The sequence below is a fragment of the Myxine glutinosa genome, chromosome 2, assembly GCF_964187855.1.
Source record: "Myxine glutinosa chromosome 2, kmMyxGlut1.1, whole genome shotgun sequence".
NCBI classification, from domain to species: domain Eukaryota; kingdom Metazoa; phylum Chordata; class Myxini; order Myxiniformes; family Myxinidae; genus Myxine; species Myxine glutinosa.
Genome location: NC_136262.1, coordinates 171,215,638 through 171,240,670, shown reverse-complemented (window position 1 = coordinate 171,240,670; position 25,033 = coordinate 171,215,638).

The following is a 25,033-nucleotide window of genomic DNA, read 5'->3' as shown; positions in this document are numbered from 1 at the left end:
GAAGACCAGAAAAAGCACAGGGCCCAGAACACTGCCTTGGGGAACTCCAGCCTGAACAGGAAGCGGAGATGAGAGAAACCCCTTCAGGGCTACACGCTGACGATGATCAGAGAGGGAGTCCACAAGCCTTGCTTGGAGATTTCCATGGACACCATAGGAGGAGAGTTTGGTGAGCAGAGCGGGGTGCCAGACCGTATCGAAGGCATGTGATATGTCAAGGGAGACAGCTCTGATTTCCTGTTTGACATTGAGGACCTCCATCCATTTTTGAGAGAGCAGAAGCAGCATGTCCAGAATAGAGTGACCTGGTCTGAAACCAAATTGATGATCGGAGATCAAGCCATTTGAGAAGAGGAAGGATTTGATATCCGAAGCAATGATGGATTCCATGACTTTGCTGATAATTGGGAGCAGGCTGATTGGTCTGTAGTTGCACCGATCTGTTTTCACACCTTTTTTGTGTAAAACGGTAATGTTCGCTGATTTCCAAGCTGATGGCAGATGACTTTGAGCAAAAGAGAGGGTGAAGAGAACAGAAAGAGGGTGTGAAAGAGCGGCAGAGCAGGATTTTAGGACCCGTGGGCTGATGCCGTCTGTTCCAGTTGCAGAATCAGAGTCAAGGATTGATAGAAACTTCTCCACCTTGTCAGGGGAGAAGGACACATAGTCCAGGAGCAGCTGGGTACGACTGGGTACGGTGGGTACAGAGAGGGACGGGTTTGGGAAACAATATTTTGAGGCAAACACAAAGTTGAGGCATTCAGCTTTTTCACGTGCGGAGTCAGCTGTGTGGCTGTTTGAGGTAAGGGAGGGGATGGAGGGGGAACAAACACCAGAAACAAATTTGACCAGATGCCACCAGGATTTGGAAGAGGGAGACAGGTTTGAGAGTTCGGTCTTGAGAGAGGAGAGATATTGTTTCCTGGCTCTCCTGAGGGTGGGCACACACTTGTTCCGGGCTTTGTGAAAGGAAATGAGATTTCCTTCCGTTGGATTTGCTTTCCAGGAGGCGAAGGCAAGTTGTTTCTGGGCAACTGCCTCACCACAAGAATCCGTTTACCATAGGTGAGAGGAAGGGTATGACAACTGAAGACGGGATGGGATAAATCTGTGCATGAGAGAGAGCAATTTACTTTGGAAGAATTCCCAGGATGAGTTGATGTCAGAGGCAGTGGAGATGGGAGACCATTACAGATGATTTATGGCTGCTTGAAGACCGTGCCAGTTGGCCTGAGTGAAATGCCAGACTCGTCGATGCTGAGGAGGCTCCCTGAGAATGGTCAGAAAGATGTCCACTTTAACAAGCACATGATCAGATGAGCCGATTGGAGCAGAAGAAGAGCAGCAGACATTTGCAGGGATGTTTGTCATAACCAAGTCTAGAAGAGAAGATGCTCCGTTGACTGTGATCCGAGTCGGGAAATTGACAGATTGTGTCAGTCCCAATGAGTCACAGAAGTCCTTTGCTGAGGAGCCATGGCTGGTGAGAGATGAACCCACACCCAGCCAGCTGGCATGATGCCAATTGAAATCACCACATATGAGGAAGAGAGACTTGGGATGAGTGGATAGAAGTTGGTCCATGTTATCAGACAGCGATATGTAGATGGAGTCATCACTGTTTGGTGGACGGTACCAAACACATATGAACAAAAGGTGGGAGCGAAGGGGATGCCGTAGCCAGAGGTACTCCTGGGGGTGAGGTGGAGAGAGGGCAGTGCAGGGAGAGTGAGGAAGAGAGTTTTTGATAAAGATTTCAACCCCACCTCCAGGACGAGGCTCAGGTCTATGAATCTTACCTTATCAAGTATAGTTCCTGCCTGGGTCTGGCAGGCTCTGTGGTCTTCCCAAGTATCTCAGCACCATTCCTACTCCAATTGCTGTAACCAAGATACTCTTGCTGTGACATTTTGCAATCGCAGAGGATGTAAGCCTTGATTTGCATTGTGTGTTCTGCTGCATTCCGATACTTGAATGTTTTGTTGCTATTTGCCATAAATACAGTTACCTGTCTTATTTGACAGAACCGAGAAGCAATATTGGCATACTTGCAAAGTTTTTCCCTCTCCTATAGATCAAATCTCATTTTTGTTATTCTAAACACATAGACCCTAGAATAAGTTTTGTTGTTGTTTTGACATTTAACTGTATTTATGGATTCCCTAAGCAGCGGATCTGAATTGATAAAAAATGGAATAACCAATGACTTAGCGATTCAGAATAACCTTCATTACAGCAAGAGGTTTGAGGAAAGTTTTTGGATGTAGATTTCTGTACTAACAAATTTAATGTACTTTCACAAACTGTTCCATGAAGCTTCACCTGAGTCTGAAATTAAATGAAAACAAAATTATAAAATTCCTGCTCGATTCCTCCGGTGACCCTGGTGTTGGCTTAGCGGTTAGGGTGCCGGCTTGGGATCCTAGGATCCTGGGTTCGAATTCCGGTCGATCGCTGAATTAACGCCAGGGGGGTTGACTCAGCCTGCTCATCCTTCCAAGGTTGACAAATTGAGTACCAGTTCACTGGTAATTCCCTGTGTGTCCCAAGAGGCGACTAACAGGGTTGGTGGTGGGAAGGAGCATCTGGCTATAAAACATTGACTTCGAAAAGGGGACCGAGTTCAAAAAGGGGACCGAGAAAAAGGGGGAAAGGGGATCCCAAAAAAGGCCAACCCCTACTCTGCGGGGGGAAATGGCCTCCAAAGGTGGTTCTATTCCTCCAGTGCTGAATGTAGTCGATGGGCGATGACTAATGCCAGCACCTTTTACAAGGCATACTTTTCTCAAAGTGTTGGTACATAGAGACAAAGGTATGTGCATATGTACCTTACAGATTTTTAACTGCAGTTTGAATTGTACAAGTTGAAATGAGGAATATTTGACCAAGTGCCATGAACCGAGCTGTGGGGCTCGTGCCAGTCACCGACTAGAGGTAGCCCACCAACAAGCCGCAGAATTCGCCATTACCCAGTATTACTCCAATGGACTTAATTTCAGGCCGGTCAGACTGGTTGGCACCAAGACTTGTATAATACAGGAGAGTCGTTTTTAAAAATGAACACATATGCGGATTTGTCGTGTCGAAAATTTGATAAGTCCTCTAACTCCTCAACCCCCATCCCGAAGCCACTCGTTAGCTCACCTTTGACATCGTTTTGGGGGGCTTAATGGATACTGTATCGTCCGTCCGTTAACACTTGCAACTTTTTCTCCGAAACTGCTGATTGGATTGTGACCAAACTTGGCTAAAATGATATTTGTTATGTTGCAACTCAATTTTGATCACAGCATTAAAAAAAAACTTTGCGTCTAAGGAGGTTTAGCGGGGGTCAAAGTGGGTCCAGGTTTGACCCCTCCCCCCCCATCCCCCCAAACAATAAGTATTTGCTTTCTTCTCTGAAACTACAAACACGATTTCGATGAAACTTCACCACAACCTTCACCACCCATGATGTGCCAATGCTTGTTCACAGGATTAGAAAAATCAGGATCTGAGGGGATGTCTGGGGGAAGGAGGTGGGGAGAGTTGCCCCCCAAAATAGGTATTTCTACTTGCAAAATCGAACATTTTCAAGTACAGACTTGGCATTTAATATGGAATTTTTTTTTTTCTTGACTTGGGTTTACTTTCTGAACTCAGTATATCAATCTGGTGAGTTAATTTTACCCTTCGGTGATGTCTTTGATGAAAGAACCATGTCACTGATTGTCTTTCGCAGCAAGAAGTCAATAACAGGATTATATCACAGGTGGCGTGACAAAATGTAAGGACAGGTACATTTGACGATTGGCTTCACAATCGGGTATATAAGGGTTGTTGCGTTCTGTTTTAGTGGAAAACAACTGCTGCACGTCTACAAAAGTTATTGCCGCTTCCTCTGGAGATGGTCCGTCAACTTGACAATGCTGTTTGTCATGGAGTGGTGGCTTTACGAAATTCTGGCATGAAACAGCGTGCTATTGCTCGGCAGTATGGCATCACTCAAGGTCAGGTGTCAAAGATCCTGAAACGAAATGCTCAGAGGGGTGTCCCTACTCCAATACCGAGGCCAGGACGTCCACGCAGAACCACAAGGAGAGATGATCGCCAGCTGCACCGGATAGTCTGCAATGGCCGTACCAAGTCAGCTAATCGGCTTGGGGCTGAGTGGCAGCAACTGACAAATGTGCCTGTATCCAGAAGGCTAGTCAACCAACGACTGGTTCAAGCAGAATATCGTGCCAGGCGTCCCCTGAGAAAGCCACGCCTGACCAGACAACACAGCCAGCGCCGATTGCAGTGGGCCAGAGAGCACCGTCAATGGCAGCCAGGACACTGGAATCACGTGATCTTCAGTGACGAGTCTAGATTTCTGGTCTATCATCAAGATGGCCGCGTCCGAGTGCGCAGACAAGTGCATGAAGCCCACAACGAAGATTGTATAGTGCCAAGAGTCCAAGCTGGAGGTGGTGGGGTGACCGTTTGGGCTGCTTTTCATGCAGGGGGCAAAACTGACCTGGTTGTTCTGAATGGAAACCTGAACCAGTTCAAGTACAGGGCCATTCTGGAAGAAACATTGCTTCCATTTGCTCCTGCAGCCTTTCGAGGAAACGTTGTCTTCCAAGATGACAATGTACGGCCTCATCGTGCTCGCATGATCCAACACTTTCTTCCTCCGTGGTGTAGAGCATATGGAGTGGCCTGCCATGTCCCCGGATATGAATCCGATAGAGAACTTGTGGGCAGAATTAACGCGTCAAATCGACAACTTGGACCAGCAGCCGACCTCTGTGCGTGAATTGCAGCAGGCTATTGTCACTGCATGGCAAGCGATTACTGTCCAAACCTTGGCAAATCTCATGAACAGCATGCCTCGACGTGAACGTGCTCTCCTGAATGCTCCTGGGGGTTACACGAAGTACTGAACTGTAATTTTACTGTCCGTAATCCCAGTCATAATTTAGCTTTTGTTTTTGTTGAAATTTTTTTTTGGCTAATGTGCAAAATAAAGAGATACTTCTGGAAAACGTACAGAAGTTTAACACAGTACTGTCTATGAATTGAGTTCGATATCAGTTTACATCACTTTCAAGGATCAATTTATTTGTTTCGAAATGTCAAATGTGGTTTTTGTTTCTTTTAAAGGTCACATTAACGAAATCTAGAATAATTTAAACATAATTCCAATGAACTTTTGGTTCTAAGTCATCTTGAAAAGTAAGATCGCCCCCACAAAAACATATTCCCTATTAAATGCCAAGTCTGTATATTGGTTGGTCTTGTGAGTTATTACCCTCGCAACCGGAGGTGGATGGAGATTATGTTTTCACCCCTTTCTGTTTGTCTGTCTGTTTGTTTGTTTGTGAACAAAATATCTCAAAAAGTTGTGGACGCATTCGACGATATTTGGCAGGTATTTTGGGAAGGGTGGATTTTGCAAGTATTGTGCTCTACATGACGTCTTCATGTTTGTTTGTTTGTTTATTTGAAGTCTTGTGATTACGTTTGTATGATTATACATGTTTCCCTGTCTCATAACAACCAATGAAATTGGTTTTAAAAAAACCTTTAGTCGGTGTCGTATACTGCTTTATTCAACCAGGTGAGTGCCCAAAGGTATTGCCTCGATATTTTTTTATTGATGCTCTCAAGCATTGAGGGTGCGTGGGCAGCACGATATATCACCAACATATCATACCTGCCCCCCAACCCCAATCCCCCAAATATAAACTATTGTACATTTCACCATATATGATTCGACCTGCAGTTCATGTTCAACCAAAAGATTGATTAATGAACTGCCACCATAATAGAGTTTTACTTTGTCACATTTTTATCATTTTATTTTAACATTTCCATTTTATTGTTTGTTATATCGATCATTAAAACGACAATGCTATAACACAATCTGTATTACACACACACATATATATATATATATATATATGTATATATATATATATATATATATATATATATATATATATATATATAATATATATATATATATATATATACATATATATATATATATATATATACATATATATATACATACATACATACATACATACATACATACATATATATACAGTACATTCAGAAAGTATTCAGACCCCTTCACTTTTTTCACATTTTGTTATGTTGCAGCCTTATGCTGAAATCGTTTAAATTCAATTTTTTCCCTCATCAATCTACTCTCAATACCCCATAATGACAAAGAGGAAACAGGATTTTAGAAAGTTTTGCAAATTTATTAAAAAGAAAAAACTGAAATATCACATTGACATAAGTATTCAGACCCTTAACTCAGTACTTAGTTGAAGCACCTTTGGCAGCGATTACAGCCTCAAGTCTTCTTGGGTATGACGCGAAAAGCTTTGCACACCTGGATTTGGGGATTTTCTGCCATTCTTCTCTGCAGATCCTCTCAAGCTCTGTCAGGTTGGATGGGGACCGTCGGTGGACAGCCATTTTCAGGTCTCTCCAGAGATTTTCGATTGGGCTCAAGTCAGGGCTCTGGCTGGGCCACTCAAGGACCTACACAGAGTTGTCCCTATGCCACTCCTGCATTGTCTTGGCTGTGTACTTACGGTCATTGTCCTGTTGGAAGGTGAACCTTCGGCCCAATCTGAGGTCCTAAGCGCTCTGTTTCAGGTTTTCATTAAGGATATCTCTGTACTTTGCTCCATTCATAGTTCCCTCAAGCCTGACCAGTCCCCCAGTCCCTGCTGCTGAAAACACCCCCACAGCATGATGCTGCCACCACCATGCTTCACCGTTGGGATGGTATTGGGCAGGTGATGAGCGGTGCCTGGTTTCCTCCAGACATGACGCTGAGAATTGAGGCCAAACAGTTCAATCTTGGTTTCATCAGACCACAGAACCTTGTTTCTCACAGTATGAGAGTCCTTTAGGTGCTTTTTTGCAAACTCCAAGCAGGCTTTAATGTGTCTTTCAATGAGGAGAGGCTTCCATCTGGCCACTCTGCCATAAAGCCCAGATCGGTGGAGTGTTGCGGTGATGGTTGTCCTTCTGGAAGTTTGTCCCATCTCCACACAGGATCTCTGGAGCTCAGCCAGAGTGACCATCGGGTTCTTGGTCACCTCTCTTACCAAGACCCTTCTCCCCCGATTGCTTAGTTGGGCCGGCCGCCCAGCTCTATGAAGAGGCCTGATTGTTCCAAACTTCTTCCATTTAAGAATTATGGAGGCCACTGTGCTCTTGGGAACCTTCAATGCAGCAGAAATTTTTTTGTAGGCTTTCCCAGATCTGTGCCTCGACACAATCCTGTCTCTGAGCTCTGCAGGCAGTTCCTTCGACCTCATGGCTTGGTTTTTGCTCTGATATGCATTGTCAGCTGTGAGACCTTATATAGACAGGTTTGTGCCTTTCCAAATTATGTCCAATCAATTGAATTTACCACAGATGGACTCCAATCAATGTGTAGAAACATCTCAAAGATGATCAAGAGAAATGGGAGGCACCTGAGCTAAATTTCAACTGTCATCGCAAAGGGTCTTAATACTTATGTCAATGTGATATTTCAGTTTTTTCTTTTTAATAAATTTGCAAAACTTTCTAAAATCCTGTTTTCTCTTTGTCATTATGGGGTATTGAGTGTAGATTGATGAGGGGAAAAATGAATTTAAACGATTTCAGCATAAGGCTGCAACATAGCAAAATGTGTAAAAAGTGAAGGGGTCTGAATACTTTCTGAATATATATATATATATATATATATATATATATATATATATATATATATATACATATATATATATATATATATATATATAATTTAATAAACAGGAGGGCAAATTACTGCATGGGGCTAGTGTGAAAAAATCCTGACTCAATCCGGGACTCGAACCCACAGACCTCATCACTTGCACGGTGACAGCCCACTGAGCTATTTATTCTTCGGGATATCCTCAGAAATTTCCCACACTAACACTGCAAGCTTTATAATGGCTGATGTCTTATGTGCCTGCTCGGCAGACCCTGGATGTGTGTATGTATGTGCATGTAAGTGTATGTGGAAGTGCATTGGAGATGAACTCATCTACAAATTTAATAAACAGGAAGTAAATTCCTGCGTTGGGCTAGTGCGAAAAAATCCTGACTCAACCCCGGCCTCGAACCCACGGACCTCATCGAGCTATCCGATCATTAAAACGACAATGCTATAAAACAATCTGTCATATATATATATATCTATATATAAAGGAGGAGTGTCTGTCTGTGTGTGTCTATCTGGATGTCCGCTTAAAACTCAAGAACTACACATCGGAGAAAAGTTTTGGACACAGATTCAGAATCAGCATAAAATCCCGGTGGTTTTAGGCTACGTTTTATTTTAATATCAATGGTTTAAAAAAACCGCGCCAGCTGCAATTCCATGGTGTAGTTTGTGGCGGCGCTAGACGTTCGGGGTGTATTGCAATGGTTTGTCAGGTTTGGCTGTGGGTCCAGAATAGCTCTAATTTCCTTTTGTGCTTCTACGTTTATTTTGAATCTTCTGTTACAACGCCTTCCTTATCTACCTTATATCCCCCCGACGAGGCCTCTACATAATTTCATGTGGCAGAATTTCGTGCATTTTGAGTGAAAGAAGTGAGACGAATTGAAGGAGGAAGAAGAGGCGCGATCACTCTGGAGGCCTTGATCGTGAGTGGAAATGGCGGGAATTGCGTTTGTATCGCAAAGTAAAGGATCTGCATTCATTTCTGAACTTGCATTGGTGGATTGTTATACATCTGCATTATTTTTCATAAAAAAACTTTATGTTGAACTTGAAGGCTCCAAGCACGGACTATATATATAGCCCTCATTGAGGTAAAAATAAAAGTAAAAATCCTGCTATCGCTTGCCAAGCTAGCCGTTCCCTTCTCCCCCTCCCCTCGCCTCCTCCCCCTCCCCTCGCCTCCTCCCCCTCCCCTCGCCTCCTCCCCCTCCCTCCTCTTCTCCCCTCTCCTCCTCCCCCTCCCTCCTCTTCTCCCCTCCCCCCTCTTCTCCCCTCCCCCCCTCTTCTCCCCTCCCCCCCTCTGCTCCCCTCCCCCCCACTTCTCCCCTCCCCCCCACTCCTCCCCTCCCCCCACTCCTCCCCCCCACTCCTCCCCTCCCCCCCACTCCTCCCCTCCCCCCCACTCCTCCCCTCCCCTCCCCCCCACCCTCTCCTCCCCTCCCCCCCACCCTCTCCTCTCCTCCCCCCCACCCTCTCCTCCCCTCCCCCCCACCCTCTCCTCCCCTCCCCCCACCCTCTCCTCCCCTCCCCCCACCCTCTCCTCCCCTCCCCCCACCCTCTCTCCTCCCCTCCCCCCACCCTCTCTCCTCCCCTCCCCCCACCCTCTCCTCCCCTCCCCCCCACCCTCTCCTCCCCTCCCCCCCACCCTCTCCTCCCCACCCCCCCCCATTCCCCTCCCCTCCCCTCCCGTTCCCCTCCCCTCCCCTTCCTCCTCCCCTCCCTTCCCCCCTCCCTCCTCTTCTCCCCTCTCCTCCCCCTTCCTCCTATTCTCCCCTCCCCCCCTCTTCTCCCCTCCCCCCTCTTCTCCCCTCCCCACCCTCTCCTCCCCTCCTCCCCCGTTCCCGTCCCCTCCCCATCCTCCTCTCCAACCCTTCCCCCGCCCGGCGAATGCCGGGTACTTCCCATGGCCAGCTGTACGTGGGCTGCTCGAGGGTTGGAAAACCAAGCAATCTTTATGTCTTGGCACCAAGTAAGAAAACCAGAAATGTATACCAAGAGGTTTTGAGAAATTGAAAATTGACAAAACGTCATGGAGGAAATGTACTGTGATATTGCTCTAAAATATACATGTTCTTTTCATCATATATTTGTATTATTCTTATTCAACCCGGGCAAAGCCCCCCCTCCCCCCCTCCCCCTCCCCTCCCCCCTCCCCTTCCCTCCCGTCCCCTCCCCTCCCCCCACCCCTCCCCTCCCCTCCCCCTCCCACTCCCCCCTCCCCCTCCCCCTCCCCCTCCCCCTCCCCCTCCCCCTCCCCCTCCCCCTCCCCCTCCCCTCACCCTCCCCCTCCCCCTCCCCCTCCCCTCACCCTCCCCCTCCCCCTCCCCCTCCCCTCCCCCTCCCCTTCACCCTCCCCTCCCCCTCCCCCTCACCCTCACCCTCCCCCTCCCCCCTCCCCTCCCCTCCCCCTCCCCCCCTCCCCTCACCTCCCCTCCCCCCTCACCTCCCCTCCCCCTCCCCCTCCCCCCCTCACCTCCCCCCTCCCCTCACCTCCACCTCCCCCCTCCCCCTCCACTCCCCCCTCCCCCTCCCCTCCCCCTGCCCCCTCCCCCCTCCCCTCCCCCCTCCCCCTCCCCTCTCCTCCTCCCCCCCTCCCCACTCCCCCCTCCTCCTCCCCTTCCCTCCTCTTCTCCCCTCTCCTCCCCCTCCCTCCTCTTCTCCCCTCCCCCCCTCTCCTCCCCTCCTCCCCCGTTCCCCTCCCCTCCCCATCCTCCTCCCCTCCCTTCCCCCGCCCGGCAATGCCGGGTACTTCCCATGGCCAGCTGTACGTGGGCTGCTCGAGGGTTGGAAAACCAAGCAATCTTTATGTCTTGGCACCAAGTAAGAAAACCAGAAATGTTGTATACCAAGAGGTTTTGAGAAATTGAAAATTGACAAAACGTCATGTAGGAAATGTACTGATATTGCTCTAAAATATACATGGTCTTTTCATCATATATTTGTATTATTCTTATTCAACCCGGGTGAAGCCGGGTACCTCAGCTAGTATATATATATATATATATATATATATATATATATATATATATATATATATATATATATAAATAAATAAACAACATCAAAAGAAACTTATCACTTTCATTTTTTGAAATGTGCAGCTTTACAAGCACGTTTCTTCAATTTTAATGGCTGATTATTTAACAGGAACTTCACTTCAATCACCTGGTTGATCAACCATAGCATGCTTGAGTGGTTCTGTGTAGAGATCTTTCCCTTTAAATAATGACCCTCACAATGAAATCCTTCAGTTCTCGTGGTTAGACATTCATTTACTGCTGTCTATCGTCACTCTAGAGGCTTCTGATAGGGAAAACCACAAGAAAATTCAGATGCCACGCCTGACATCTGAACAACGTTTAAGGGCAATTGGGATGCTTGAGGCTGGTGTAAGCCAGCGAACAATTGCCCAACGTCTTGGTTGCTCACAGCCTGCAATTTCCAACCTAGCCAGGCGTTACGGTGAAACTGGAACTGTGAATGATGGTCCAGGAAGAGGAAGACCACGGGTAACCACCCCGAACCAAGACCGCTGGATTGTGCTGCAGCATCTTCCTGATCGTTTCCACCCTGCGACACAAACAACTGCAGTGACAAAAGGTCGCCACAACAACCGCATCAGTGTCTCTACTGTGCGGAGGGCCGGAGGCGCTTGAGAAGTCGGGGCCTGGTGGCAAGACGTCCTTGCAGAGGTCCAGTGTTGAACGCAGTGCATCGGCAGAACAGACTAAGATGGTGTCTGCAGCATCGCCGCTGGACACAGCAACAGTGGAGTGCAGTCTTGTTCAGCGATGAGTCCAGATTTTGCCTCCATGTTGCTGATGGGCATCAACGGGTATGGCGCAGAGGTGGGGAAAGGCATGCATCATGCTGCATTAAGGCAGATCAATCGTTGGGGAGGACCCAGTGTGATGGTATGGGCTGGCATTTCCACCCATTTCAGGACACCTCTGGTTGTCATCGAAGGCAATCTCACGAGTCAGCGTTATCTCAATGAAGTTTTGAGACCTCATCTGCTGCCATTTCTCCAGGCCCATCCTGACATCGCAGTTTTCCAGCAGGACAACGCTCGACCCCATGCTGCTTGCCTGACCACCAACTTCCTCCAGGAACAGGGTGTTGAAGTGATGCTTTGGATGCCTTATTCCCCTGACCTCAATCCCATTGAGCATTTATGGGATGAGCTTGGTCGACGTCTTGCATCGAGTAGATCAACGGCTGTCAATCGGCAAATGCTCATTCAAGGGTTGCAGGAGGAGTGGGACAGACTTCCCCAGGACCGCATCAGACGCCTGGTATGGATCATGCGTCGGAGGTGTCCAGCCTGCATCACAGCTCAGGGTGGACACACACGATATTGAGGACTGCTGTCATTCTGTCCTTGACTGTTAGGAGTGTTGTGTCCATTCCTGTGTCATTTTGTTTTGACTGTATTCAGGTGCGCGCCGTTGTGTTGCAGTGCTGTGACTTTTGTTGCACCACCCCTTGTGATGTTCATGCTTTTTGTTTTTTGTGATTGAGGCAACCTCTTGTTTATTGGCATGTGTTTAGTAAAGATAGCTGAACTTTACCTCTGTGTTCAAATATTTTTCATTTTTGCGTGGAGTATTTCAATGAGTGTCCTAAAGATTTGCTACGTTTATTTTGATGTTGTGTGTATATATATATATATATATTGAGTGTTCCGTGTAACGAAATCTATCACATGTATTCCATATTTTAAAATTGACATTTCATTGGGTAATGAGAATTATTTTCACTCTCAAACCTTAGCAATTCAAGGTCTTTCCAATCAACGAGTGCACATTCTCTGATTATACTCGAAAGTCCATGAAATGTTATATATATATATATATATATATATATATATATATATATATATATATATATATATATATATATATATATATATATATATATATATATACAGTGAAACCTTGACTTACGAGTTTAATTCGTTCTGTGACCGAGCTCGTAACTCAATTTGCTCGTTTCTCAAATTAAATTTCCCCATTAAAATGCATTGAAATGCTATTCATCCGTTCCAGCCAGCCAAAAACCACACCAATTTTTTTTTAAATATACAGTATATATAAAAATATCTCGCGCTTTATATTTCACCTGTATGCAGCATACAAGTTGGCAGGATGGCCTGGACTGGAGGTACGCACACTTGACTCTAAACTGTCCAGCCTGGGTTTGAATCCCAACCCAGCTATAACCTGTCATGGGTGAATCACAGGCAGGGTGATTCATCAATATGTGTACCGCTAAACTGGGCGCCCCGTTTGCGTCCCATTAGTTGTTGGATGTTGAGGATCTCACCGTGTCTTCCACAAAGAGAAGGCGAGCTATCGCCGGCACTCTGAACAAGTTGTGGCCTGGCATGCTCTTCTCCTCTGCCGTTATATACGTCCTCCTCGGCATCTTTTTCCAGAAGAGCCCTGTCTCGTCATAGTTGAAGATTTGCTGGGGGATGTATCGTTCGGCTTCTATCAGTTCGGCAAAAGTTATAATAAAATGTCTCGGGCCTTCTCACACATGATGCTCTCGGTCACGGTATCTCCTGCGAGCTGCTTCTCCGTCAACCACACAAACAACAACTTCTCCATCTCTTCATGGATAGAGGTCCGGAGCTTTGAAATAATCGTAACGCCCTTGGCTGGCGTTATAGCCTTTATCGACTCCTTCTGCTTCAAAATCGTACATATCGTAGAAGTACTGCGATCGTACTGCCTCGCCAAGTCGACAACACGCACACCTCGCTCATGTTTTTCGACGATTGCGTGTTTTATATCCAAGCACATCATCCTCTTCTTCTTCTCAGTACTGCCCTTGGCACTCAATTTCTTAGGACCCATGGTTAAAACTAAGAAATTTTCCAAAATAACCAAAATGCGAAAACAAAGCAGCAGCTATATACGGCAGAGATGCTTGCACGGCAAGATAACCATGTGACTGGAACCCACCTGGTGGCGGGTGGCGTAAGCTCCAAAATAACCAACATGCGAAAACAAAGCAGCAGCGAGATACGGCAGAAATGCTTGCACGGCAAGATAACCACGTGACCGGAACCCACCTGGTGGCGGGTGGCGTCAGCTCCAAAATAACCAAAATGCGAAAACAAAACAGCAGCGATATACGGCAGAGATGCTTGCACGGCAAGATAACCACGTGACCGGAACCCACCTGGTGGCGGGTGGCGTCAGCTCCAAAATAACCAAAATGCGAAAACAAAACAGCAGCGATATATGGCAGAAATGCTTGCACGGCAAGATAACCACGTGACCGGAACCCACCTGGTGGCGGGTGGCGTCAGCTCCAAAATAACCAAAATGCGAAAACAAAACAGCAGCGATATACGGCAGAAATGCTTGCACGGCAAGATAACCACGTGACCGGAACCCACCTGGTGGCGGGTGGCGTCAGCTCCAAAATAACCAAAATGCGAAAACAAAACAGCAGCGATATACGGCAGAGATGCTTGCACGGCAAGATAACCACGTGACCGGAACCCACCTAGTGGCGGGTGGCGTCAGCTCCAAAATAACCAAAATGCGAAAACAAAACAGCAGCGATATACGGCAGAGATGCTTGCACGACAAGATAACCACGTGACCGGAACCCACCTGGTGGCGGGTGGCGTCAGCTCCAAAATAACCAAAATGCGAAAACAAAACAGCAGCGATATACGGCAGAGATGCTTGCACGGCAAGATAACCACGTGACCGGAACCCACCTAGTGGCGGATGGCGTCAGCTCCAAAATAACCAAAATGCGAAAACAAAACAGCAGCGATATATGGCAGAGATGCTTGCACGACAAGATAACCATGTGACTGGAACCCACCTGGTGGCGGGTGGCGTAAGCTCGTAACTCAGATCTCAGCTCGCATCTCAAAGCAATAAACCGCCCGAGCGACGGCTCGTATCTCGGAAAACTCGTAAGTTGGTGCACTCGTAAGTCAAGATTTCACTGTATATATATATATATATATATGTATATAGATATATATATATATATATATATATATATATATATATATATATATATATATATATATACAATATATATATTGTTATGGGTCGCGGACAAGATGTTACTTTGGGCCGAGCGGATGGTCAACCGTGACCGTTACAGGATCCCCGATTGGCCCGACTCCCCCAAACGTTGACCAAATCGCGCCACAGGTATTCAATTTGGAAACCTCTAAAGCGACCGAAAGAGAAGGAAGAGAGAAGAAGACAGAGTACGGAGGAATAACAGGCTTTATTATACACACAAGCAAAAAGAGGGAGCGATCAAGTTATTTACAAGCAATGGATGGAAGGAGCAGTCACACAGTGAATCGTTAGCTTATCTATGCAGTTTACTTATAAACCCCAGGACAACATTCAAGACAGACGACGTTCACACTTACACGGGGAAAATTGCAGGCAGGTATGGCTTGAGGATGGATGGCTATTGAGAGGCAATGGAGGTTCAGCTTCCACGTGTATTGCTGCCTGGCGCGCCCTTTTTGTGGCCTGCGTCCTCTTAACTGCAGCGCAGCTAGTCGCACGATGGCTCGCCAGCTCGGTCACACCTGCTCGTTCAGGCGTCTTCCTTCTCCCCAGCAACAACGAGCGACAGCAAGCAAGAGGACGGGGTAAGAGCTGGAGGACGGGGTCAGAGCAAGAGGACGGAGTGCGTCCCGCGGCGGTTTATATTGGTTTTTCACCGAACCTTCGCACACTTTCTCGGGGGTTCCCGCTCCGCCCTCTCTTAGCCAAACCCCTTGTTCTGGGTTGGATGAGCGGGGCCGACTTACTCCTCCCCCCTATGACGAGGGGGGCGACCCATCTTCTCTAGCCACTCCCCTTGTTCGTAATGGCCGCAAATGTCGAAAACCGGTCAGCAGCTGCAGGTAATGCGCCGTCACGTTGCACAGCAGTTCAGTACTGCAATAAACGGTTGCTGTCAAAGCTCAAGTGGGGGAATCCCTGGCACTTGAGCTGCCATGGATCATCGGAGGGGCCTACGCTTATTTCGTTTGATGCAATGCAGAGTCAATCTAGTGGGAAACACATATTTAGCCTACATAGAATAAGGAAATAAGCTATTTAAAAAGATATATCATGGCCGGTCTGTAGGTTCATGGAATTAACTAGGGGGACGTCTTTCGATCTTATTTACTCTACGAGGGCCAGTTAAAACACAGCAAACCAGTTCTCACATTCTTTACACTTTCCAAATTCGTTACACTGCACCCTCCTTTCTTCAGGTCCGATCCCGGGCCTACAACTTTAATTTAGTGTGACACGTAGGTGTAGTTCCCTCTACTTTTAACCTGACCCTGAGTGTGACGATTTTAAAACACAAATAAGTATGTCCCCCTATTGCATTGCACCCTGTCTAACAGACTCAAGCCCACAGCTAACCGAATTACGGAATTGTTCTCAAACTATACATTTACGGTGGGGAGCATTATTTACAGTGACGTTATTTCTTATTTACAACGCAACCCAGGACCTGTGTTTTTTTCCTTTTTAGGGAACAAGAAAAAGAAATTCCTGTTGGGAGGGAGGAGACAGCACGCATTGCATCAATGCACCAGTACCAATACCACCAAAGCACCCAAAAGCACCAAAAGCACCACAAAGCACCAAAAGCACCACTCGGTGCACAGTCACCACTGTTCATAATAAACACAACAAAACAACTGGTGGTGGTCTTCTCTTTTTCTGCTGGGCCGATGTTCTTCCCGACGTCTTCTGGCTTCATGCGGCCTACTTGGAAATAATAAAAAGCACAACTTGTGTTCATTTTTATTTAGGGCCTCAGGGGCCAACTAAGGGTGGTCCACCTGTTTGGCATAGGTGCCACCTTACCGAGGTCCGCAAGCAAGATTCCCTGGCCACTATGGCCAGTCTCCAACAGAGGTGCCCTGCCCCAGAACCTGGGGTCCATCAAGTGGTACTTGGCCGCAGAACAGCGGTCCATAAAGTGGTACATCAACGCAATGCATTCTGGTTCTGAGAATCTCGTGCGCACAATGGCCATCTCACGCACGCTCCCCTCGGTGCCCAATGGCGCACAGGTCCTCAAGTGGGAGACAAAAGGGGGGAAGACAAATGAGCGAGGGGTAAGGTCACAAGGGTACACGTCAATAAAGGCAATGCAGGGTGAAGTGCGTACGGAGAGCGAAGTGAGAAAAACTCGTCCCTATCGTACGTCACCCCCCCCCCCCCCTGTCACCTACACTACCCTTGCCCTTACCCCATGTTTACAACAATTTACACCTTTACAAATTCGTCACTACGTCTTGTCTTCCCCATCTTTCCCTTCTACACCAAATTCGTCTCCAATCCCCCTCTCCAAAATTTGCCATCACCAATTCATCATCAATCCTCATAAGGAGGGAGAGATGGAATTACGCACAATGTCACACCCACGTCATGATGCGTCTCACAATCCAAAACATTTGCATTAATGAAAAATAATAAAACATGGCATGGTGTGGAGTTACCTCATCTCAGGTGAGTGGATGCAGATGGTGCGAGGAGACTCCAATCCTAACTATCCTCTAAATGACCTTAACACACTTTACACTACCCGGGGTCTCTCCCTGCCAATCCATTGGCCAACTTACACTATGGGTTCTAAAAACCAATTCCCATTGACCAAACTGTGGTGCTTCTCAATTTGGGGTCTCACTCCCCCGATTCATCTCCCGGTGCCCTTGCACAATTTCTGGGCTGTGACGTGTAGCTCTCCCAGCAGGTCTACCCACCTGCACACCTCCACCACTGCAGTTGCCACCCGAGCTTACCTGCTCCTTAACCTAACCTATCTACTGGGGAAGGCCCCTCCTGGCTCTGTCACCCCTTGGTACCCTATGGCACTGGGCTACCCGGGTCCGTCCTCCGGATCCTCGGGCCCCATCCACAACAACTACCGGCTCCCGGAGCCCACCTGCGGCCTCACCTGGCCGACATCCTCACAGTGGTGGAGTGCCCAAACCAACTACACACACTAACAGGCTACACGCCCAGCCATTTCCACAACACTAATGCACCCATCCAAATACCATTCTTTCACCTCGCACCACAGATGCCAATATCCAACCACAATTTACCTATACCCTCTACCTAACACTTACACTACCCGCCCCGGGTATCCGTGATGGGGGTCCACTCTTCCCCCATTCACACCTTCGCACCATCCACTCCACTCCACAATTTCCACCATACTCACTCCACGACCATCCATTCCAATACTCCATATATTCCACACTCCATGTATTCCACACAACCATTTATTCCATACACCTGTTGGTGCACACCTGTGCACTCACACCTGGTGCCACCTGCGCCCTCCTTCCTTCCTGGACCATTTGGTCATCACAATACACAATCACCTTCACTCACTCATACACTGCTCCACACACCTGTCCAGTTGCACACCTGTGCAATCACACCTGTTCAATCCTCAAACACACGGCATCATCTCATCTAACTACTCCCCTCTGAAACTTGCGCTTCCCAGTCGCCCCTTTAAACTATTGCGCTCCCACGTCATTATCATCCAACTACCCTCTCTACGTCCCCAGCTACCTGTCCACTGTAGCTACCTAACCTTAACGTTACCTAATGTCATCTTCGCTAGATCCCTACACACAATATCCTAACCCACCCGGGCTAGTTTTCACTGCCATCTACCCCATATGCTAGTGCTCCTTTGCCCCCCCCCCCCGTTGTGAGGGATGGTGGATTGCCCATCCCACCACATCGGGGAGGGCCCACTATCAATTTTGCTCACCAAATTTCAACCAATCAAAAATTTTCCAATTACTGCCAATTCTATTCACTTTTCTAAATTTCGTATCAAATCCACTATCAGTATCACCATCATCACAGTCCGCTATATCCTAGCCTCGGTGCGTCGTGACATCATTAAACTCGGTTCGTAAAGCCGAGCAATGAATTCGGGTGGTTTGGTCACCTGCAGGTTGAATCCGTCCGGCTTTCGGTTCAAGGGAGGTGGTTTGGTCGGGCCGAGATTCCACGCACCATCTCGGCGCGGCCCCTTGCGGTCCCGGGCCCGATGGCTCAATCTCCCCCGGTTGGAACCCCGTCCCCACGAGGGGGCACCGTTCCGCTTCCTCCCACTCGCCCTTGAACCGGACCGGTCGCCTGGCCCGACAAGGCCCGGACTCGACCGTGCGGGGCGGGGCCAAGCCCGAATCGGCAACGACGCTTCGAAGAGAAACGACACAGCTTCGATCCGCGCCGGGCCTCGCATCCAACAAAGCACACCGCGCCCCGAGTGCTCGCATCGGCTATCCGTCGCCCTAACCGCTAACCCGGTTACCATCGATGCTTCACCTGCATGCTCACACGCATACGCTACCCCTTTTACCCTCACAAAACCCGGCGTTCCAACGCCGTCCGTACATTCCACCAACGCTCTCCCTATTACACACCACACCTCTCGCGCACACTCTTGCGCACACCTCGGTCCACACCTCTCCTCCGTTACGTCCTCCGTAACACTCACCATGGGCGTGCACTCTTGCATCCACCCACTAACGCGCTCACATGGGCTCTCCCACAGTCGCGCTACTACCAACCCAGGTGTGCTTCCTCGCACACCCTCAACCATTCCAAGCGTGCATTCTCGCACCCGCTCCACCACCAACTCACTCTCCGGGTCACTCTCACCCTCGCACGTACACTCCGTACACCCCGACGTGCATTCTCGCTCGCACTCGGTTTCACTCCCACACGTTATAACACACCCACTCGCCGACGCACACTTTTTCCTCACACGCGTGCCATTTTTACTCACACGGGACCCCTCACCAACACCCGGATGCTTCCTCGATCCCAAGCGCGCGACAATTCTTTTGTCGCTAAACATCTTCCTGCAAAATCTACCCGCACAATATACAGCACGACTCACCTGGGGGATCCTTTTCTCCACGCGCACCTGCAAACTTCCATTCGGGTTAAGCACAGCATCGTGATGTGAGCAGGGACTTTGCACATTTTCCATTTCTCCCTGCAATTCCTGGGCTACCTCCGTCATCTCTTCAATTTTAATTCCCAGCACTGCTTTTTCTTTATTCACCTCGACGACCGTTGGCTTTAATAAAACACCCTCCTCTACCTCAGCGGTCGCCGGCTTTTCCAAACCCCGGGTCGCGATTTCTACCCCTGTCATTGTACCCGTGCTTTTCTCAACTTCGTTCAACCGGTGCTTCTCGACCCGCGTTACCTCCTCGTGCACCCTTGGGACCCTTTCGCCCAACTTGCGGTCTCTGTCCCTCTGCTCCATTTCCTCCCTATCGGCCCTCATTCCGTTTATCATTTTGTCCATAATGGCCTCCATTCCAGCCATAAATGATTGCATGTTTTCCACCGTTAGTACAAAGGGTGCCGCTGTAACCGCGTGCGCAAAGGCGCCATTTTGCGCACCTGAAACCTCGTGCGCGAGAGCGCCATTTTGTGCGTCTGATACTCCCTCAACCACATTGCCAATGTTCTCCTCTCCTTCGTCCCTCTGATCCTGGGTTACTCCTAACCCCTCCTCTAGCTCACCCACCGACATCCGATCGCCTTGATTGTCCATGGCGCGATCTCAAAATTCGGGTTTTATAAAACAACAAAATTTCGGCAGCTCGTAATTTTGACCAAATTTTTTTCTACACGTTTTAAAAATTTGGTTCGGGCCTCGTATCCCACTCCTAGACACCAATTGTTACGGGTCGCGGACAAGATGTTACTTTGGGCCGAGCGGATGGTCAACCGCGACCGTTACAGGATCCCCGATTGGCCCGACTCCCCCAAACGTTGACCAAATCGCGCCACAGGTATTCAATTTGGAAACCTCTAAAGCGACCGAAAGAGAAGGAAGAGAGAAGAAGACAGAGTACGGAGGAATAACAGGATTTATTATACACACAAGCAAAAAGAAGGAGCGATCAAGTTATTTACAAGCAATGGATGGAAGGAGCAGTCACACAGTGAATCGTTAGCTTATCTATGCAGTTTACTTATAAACCCCAGGACAACATTCAAGACAGACGACGTTCACACTTACACGGGGAAAATTGCAGGCAGGTATGGCTTGAGGATGGATGGCTATTGAGAGGCAATGGAGGTTCAGCTTCCACATGTATTGCTGCCTGGCGCGCCCTTTTTGTGGCCTGCGTCCTCTTAACTGCAGCGCAGCTAGTCGCACGATGGCTTGCCGGCTCGGTCACACCTGCTCGTTCAGGCATCTTCCTTCTCCCCAGCAACAACGAGCGACAGCAAGCAAGAGGACGGGGTAAGAGCTGGAGGACGGGGTCAGAGCAAGAGGACGGAGTGCGTCCCGCGGCGGTTTATATTGGTTTTTCACCGAACCTTCGCGCACTTTCTCGGGGGTTCCCGCTCCGCCCTCTCTTAGCCAAACCCCTTGTTCTGGGTTGGATGAGCGGGGCCGACTTACTCCTCCCCCCTATGACGAGGGGGGCGACCCGTCTTCTCTAGCCACTCCCCTTGTTCGTAATGGCCGCAAATGTCGAAAACCGGTCAGCAGCTGCAGGTAATGCGCCGTCACGTTGCACAGCAGTTCAGTACTGCAATAAACGGTTGCTGTCAAAGCGCAAGTGGGGGAATCCCTGGCACTTGAGCTGCCATGGATCATCGGAGGGGCCTACGCTTATTTCGTTTGATGCAATGCAGAGTCAATCTAGTGGGAAACACATATTTAGCCTACATAGAATAAGGAAATAAGCTATTTAAAAAGATATATCGTGGCCTGTCTGTAGGTTCATGGAATTAACTAGGGGGACGTCTTTCGATCTTATTTACTCTACGAGGGCCAGTTAAAACACAGCAAACCAGTTCTCACATTCTTTACACTTTCCAAATTCGTTACAATATATATATATATATATATATATATATATATATATATATATATATATATATATATTATATATATATAAATAAAATTAACTAGCATGTAGAGTTTCTTCAGTGCTCGATTTAAACCAATGGAAAGTGAAAATAAACCTTTGTGCTTGCTGAAGATCATTCGATGAGCCTCTCTTGTAATCTAATTACAAAAGCCAGAAACCGAGATGAAGACAGTCGATGTCCTTCAGAGGTACGTTGCTCGTATTCTATAATGCAGAGCTAATACCAACAGCCACTTTGATTTGCGAGATCAGCAACATGGAACAGATGCTGATCAAATTGTAATTGCCAAGATATGGGTATAAAATCAAGCTGTGAAGCAATCTGAAATTGGAGATGAAGTTTAAACTTCAAGTATTTTAGCGGGCGAGCAATTGAAACCCAACTGTTTTGTACTTGAATTATGTTTTGAAGGCAAAAAGATGAGATTTCTCGAGGGAAGTGCCTCCGATCGCCAACTATAGTTGGCAAGCGTGCGATCATTGTAAAATCTTGCATCAACAAGACAACAAGCGGTCAAGAGAAGCTGTTTCAGATATGAACGCAATCAACGCTTGTTTTGGCCTCCAATATGTGGGAATCACAACCCGAAACATCCCAAGTATAGATATATGTATTTTGAACAGTGTTTAAATAACTATGACCAGTAATTAAATAACTATCATATTAGGCAAATCAATAATTTTGTCTAAAGGTCAAAGGTCAGTGTCACATAAAATCAGCAATTTTCGTCCAATTGACCTGAAATTTCAATTTACCATTTGAGTTCTGTCAACAATTTTTCAACAAAGCTTTATCATAATAATATGGAGAAGGCAAATTAATAATTTGGTCAAAAGGTCAAAAGGTCAAAGGTCAGCATCACATAAAATCGTCAATTTTCATTGGATTGACCTGATTTTTTAAGAATTTGCATATTGGGTCACTGAAATGGTTCCCCAATCAAAAGCTAGAAGCAGATTTTTTTTTTAGATCAAAAAGTCAAAGGTCAAGGTTGTGTAAATTAGCCAATTTTCACCAGATTGACCTGAAATATAAAGAATTTCAATATCGGGTAACTGAATTGGTTCACCAATCAAAAGCTACAAGCCGATTGTTTTGTTTTTTTAGATCAAAAGGTCAAAGGTGAAGGTTGCGTAAAATCACCAATGTTCACCCGATTGACCTGGAATTTAATGAATTTGCATATCAGGTCACTGAATTGGTTCACCAATCAAAACGTAGGAGTCAATTTTTTTTTTTTAGATCAACAGGGCAAAGGTCAAGGTTGCATAAAATTGTCAATTTTTGTCCAATTGACCTGAATTTTTAAGAATTTGCATATTGGGTCACAGAATTGGTTGACCAATGAAAAGCTAGAAGCAGATTATTATTATTATTATTTTTTTAGATCTAAAGCTCACAGGTCAAGACTGCATAAAATCATCAATTTTCATTGTTCATTTTTTTTTAATTTTACGTTATTTTGAGCATACGGCAGAAGAAGACGACGTCTGAATACAAACGGACGGGGACGGGCTGTGCATCTTGAAATGCTTTCTAGTTTTGCTTGTGTTTGGTTTCCTGGTGCACAAACTCTCACAAGTATTGAAAATAATGCAATTGGTGACCAAAGAAATGCTGGCTTTCACATCCTTGGAAGACAACAGATGCACAGAACTCGTGCAAACAATTGGCAATCGAAGAAGCGACCTGGTGCTCTATTTGTGCGACCAAGACACGACATCCCCAAACACCCCTGAGGCAGGGGACACGACATCCCCAAACACCCCTGTGTAAGGTCTTACTGCACTTTTTCCCTAATTGAAAACCCATGTTTGGTGTCCCGAGGTGAATCGGGAAAGCCAAGGTAATACCGAGGCGTAACGGGTTTCCTTTATGGTTGCCCATCACTACTATGTTGAAAGCTGTTGTCCTTTCACTCCTCATTTAGCACTATGAGCATTAAGGCCTGTCTTTAATGGCACAAACATGATGTTGAGGCATGGGCCCGGCGTTGCACTCGACCAGATGAAAAACGTCTTGAGGTCAGTTATTGATTTGTAATCATTTATATTGGTTTTGGAAAAGATTTCTCCAGAGTCGTTTGGAATTGAAATATCCATTGCTGTGTGAAAGTGTCAGACATTTCACATTTTTCTATTTTGATGTGTAAGGAAACGAAAAGTTTTTGTTCAATGCAAATAGACTTTCATTAAAAAGAAAATCTCATTCAAAAAAAAATAGTACACAATATACATTGATATATAATAATAGAGTATATGTCCACCCTTTTCCTTCAAAACCATTGAAATTCTTCTCGGGGGAATAATTTTTTTTTTAAAATATAAACTTGTGGAATGGTGTTCCAAGCTTCTTCCAATATCTACCAAAGTTTATCTAAGTTTCTGAGATTCTATTTTACTTGTTTTTTTGTCAAAATAGTCATGTACAGCTTAAATCATATTGAGATCTGTGCTTTGATTGAGCCATTTCATGCGTTGAAGGACCCCCAACTTCCTATTTCTTTTCTAAATAAGTTTTAATGATTTCAGCTGAGTGCTTTGAATAATTCTCTTGCTGTAAGATAAAGTTTGGACCAATGGGTCTTGCACCACTGGGGATGGTGGATTCAACTTTGTTTGGACCTTGCTGCAGTCAATCTACCATCAATGTGCAGTAATTTTCCACATCACTTGAGGATCTGCATCTCCAAGCCTAAATTGAACCTCCTCCATGCTTAATTGTTGCCTTCAAGAAAGGATCTTTACAAGTTTCAGTTTTTCGCCGTCTCACATAGTCTTCAATTAGATCAAAAATTACTGAAACTTTAACTTATCTGTCCAAAGCACCTTCGCCCATTGTTCCATAGTCCAATTTCTGTGTTGTGTATATTTTAGCCTTTTAGTCTTGTTCCCTTTTCCTAACAGACTTTTTCTTACTTAAACACATCTGTTAACTCCTGGTTTCAAAAGTGACCTTCAAGTTGATGACTGGATAAAGACACCTGAGCCTTCTGCCAGTTCTGTTGTCGATTCAACATTTCTCTTCTTTATATTCCTTAAAGCAGAAACACAATTCTGCTGCGTTCTTTTATTGATTTTTTTCCCATTTTGTTTTAAGCTAACAGTTAGTCTTGGTGGATTTGTATTCAGCAGTATGAAAAGTGGACTTTTAGCTTTTTTGATGTATAGAGAGAAAGTCCTGATGTTCATGACGAGGAACACCTGACAATGAGTCATCAATTTGATTTTAATTGGAAAATGTAATGGATTAGCCACTACACTTCATATTAGCTGCTCATGTAGATGTAGTGTTAGTCCATCCCTCGCTCAGCTGGAGACTGGGTTTTGCAATCACTTCTCTGTGTGTCGTTGAG